The sequence below is a fragment of the Apium graveolens genome, chromosome 7 (assembly GCF_009905375.1).
Source record: "Apium graveolens cultivar Ventura chromosome 7, ASM990537v1, whole genome shotgun sequence".
NCBI classification, from domain to species: Eukaryota; Viridiplantae; Streptophyta; class Magnoliopsida; order Apiales; family Apiaceae; genus Apium; species Apium graveolens.
Window position 1 is genome coordinate 51,531,096 of NC_133653.1, and position 3,259 is coordinate 51,534,354.

Genomic DNA, 3,259 nt, shown 5'->3' on the forward strand with positions numbered 1-3,259 from the left:
CCGTAGTCTAGAATCCAAAACAAAAATAAGCAATACTTTATAGGGAAAATGGATTTTTTTTGTCACCCAACTCATTGTTTGTCCAAAAACTTACCACTCAACTATAACGTTTTTGGTTTTACTCACTAATGTTAGGTTCAGATTTATTTTTAATCACTAACGTTAGGTTCGGATTTGATTATTAGTATTTTGTCATTTTTTTGTAGCATTATTAAAATATAGCGGTAACTAGTACAAAAAATGTCATATACATCTTATAAGAAAGCTTATTATGCATCTGAGTTTGCCAAATGTATATGGAGGAGTCATATAATGTCTGAATTATATCCAACTTTTATAGGAATGATGCATATTGTTTTAAACATTTGGTCAGAACAGAGGTATACGCATAAAATCAGATCATATATGTTTGATATTTTTTAGGTGGGGTAAACTCAAAACCAAAATTATTAGGAAGAGGTATCCCAATCCGTACTAAAATTATTGAGAAATAAGAAAATAAAAAAATTAATATAATTAAATTAGCAAACTAATCATAAAGTACTAAAAATATTAAAAAATTACATATCAATATTTTACTAAACGACACTTTCAAAAACCCAACGAAATCACTAATCACAACTCCTTCATGCAAATCTTACTGATCCAGAATCAAAACTATAACCCATCCATTATGATAGAATCGTGAAACAATTATATATATAAACACAAAAATAGAATAATGTTGTAATAATGTGAATTTAGTATTAAATCAAACAACTCTCACGAGATATTTTTCTTACAAACATAGTTTTATAACTTATTTTTAAGATTTTCTTTTTGTATATAAAAATTTAAACTTTAAGTTATTAATCAGCAGAAAAAAATTTAAAATAATTTATAAAATAACATCTTCTAGGAGCCTTAAAATGCGTGTAAAACTCTCAACAACCAAGGTAAACGTCTTGGGGACATATGAAGTACTATATATAAAGATATAGACGTAAATTAAATCATTAAAATATTACAAACTACCACTATGTTTTAATAATACTAAAAAAATTGACATAATGCTAATAATCAAATCCGAACCTAACGTTAGTGACTTAAAAAAATATGAGCTTAACATTTGTGAATAAAAGAAAAAAAATTATAGTTGAATGGTAAATTTCTAAAGCACGATAAGTTGGGTGACGAAAAAATCCATATTCCCTACTTTATATTCAAACTTTTAATTTTTAAAAGTTCAATGTTCGCATATATTGATAAAATATTCGACGTTATCCATAAACAATAATTTTTGGTACCTCAAAAATTTGATAATCTGATTTGAACATGTAGATTATATAACTATGTACATTACGCTAACAGAGATGTTTGTGGACAAACATTTATTGAACACATAATAATTAAGGACATTAAGTACCCATTTGGAAAATCTTAAAATAATTAAATTATGACTTAAAATGAATAATTATCTTGATTCATTCATTTTAGATTAGATTAACATTTAAAAACATATTTTTTAAAACTAAAGTTAATAAAAAAGGAAAACTCAAAATCAGTTCAGAAAAAGTACGTCATTACTAACATTCAACTTATCAACTTATAAGTTGTAATTTCAACTAATAAGTTGGGTCGACGAACACTTGTCAATAAGTTGTTACGGAATTATAAGTCATAAGGTGACTTATAAGTCGGACATAAACAAGCGCTAATTGTGTAAATTTTAAATTCTATCATTCATATGCAAGAATTTGATATATTTTACAAGTACATGTACAATAAAGAATATCAGACGTACACTGACATATACAAATGATACTTAGGTTTACGAAATATCAAAGTAATTATAGCGTTTAGGGGTTACAGTTAGGATTTAAGGATTAAGGGTTAACTATCAAAGTAGTTTAACGGTAATGATAATAATTTGGACTAATATAAAATCACATAAAAATAATAAAAAAAGCTACATCTCTAAAATGGTTAGATTTCAACATCCGTACAGTTGGATCATTGAAAGAGTTATTTTTTAAATTATTTAGGATTAGGTTAGGGTTTAAAGTTTAGGGTTTAATGTAATTGATATTGCTTAGTAAGAAAGTTTTGATTAATATAAAAGCACATCGGTACATCTTTTTTTAGAAAGGGTATCGATTTTGTAAATTGATTTGAATATTGTCAATGATAATCATATGCGTATTCGAAGCACATCCGTACGTTTGGATCGTTGAAAGGGTGATTTAAACATCCGTATAATTGGATCGTCAAAAATGTTTACAAATTTAGAAAATGTCGGTAAACAGGATATGAACTCGAAAAGTCGAACTTATCACCAGTTAGTTATATGTAACAGTTTACAAAACAACAATCTAGTCTAGTGTTGGGCAATAGTTTTTCAAAAACACCATTGTGTAAATCAATATAGTTGGGAACTCCCAACTGCCGATATGATCAGATTGTAAAATAAATAAAATACTAAAAATAATTAAATGATTTGTTTACTGATTGTTTAACACACATAATTTAAAAAATCTTGAAGTTAAAAATGATATTAAAGACATTCTAAGCGATCCAAACTACACCAATATCTCTGAAACAACATCACGACAAATAACATAAAAACTATTTTCAGCCCAGTGTTCAGAAACACTAATCGCATGCTATGAAACTTCAATATTCTTTAAGAAAGTTAAATTTTTCGTGTAATATACCTTTGATATTCTTATTACCGATATACCATTTCGTTAAAATAATTTTTGATTATTTATATTTCAATAAATTATGTAATTTACTCTTCTGTAATAGTTTAGTCAAATACATAAAATCTAAATTATTATGGTCCTAGAAAAAAAATGAAATAATATTATTCGAAATATTTTAATTTATCCGCCACATAATTCTTATATAACAATTTAACTGAAACTTACAAATATTATTAAATATGTTATTCAGATATATCATTGTTAAGACAATTATGTCTGAATAAGAACACATTTATTGACCTGTTAGTTAGGTCGTTCATCCATGTCTCTCGTGCTCTCAAATCCGTTAACTCAAATCTATGCTCAAATTCGGGCTAATACTCTCAAATCCGTGCTCATACTCTCAAGTCCTCAAATCTCAATCACGTCAAGAATTGAAGACATCAAGAACTGAATAACCCAGGTTTTAAGTTTCTTTTCATACTTGAGCAAGTAAATAAAACCTTTTAAAATTTCAGCTTATATATGTACTGAGGTTTTAACTCAGTTTTTAACTCAGGTTTATATATGTTAAT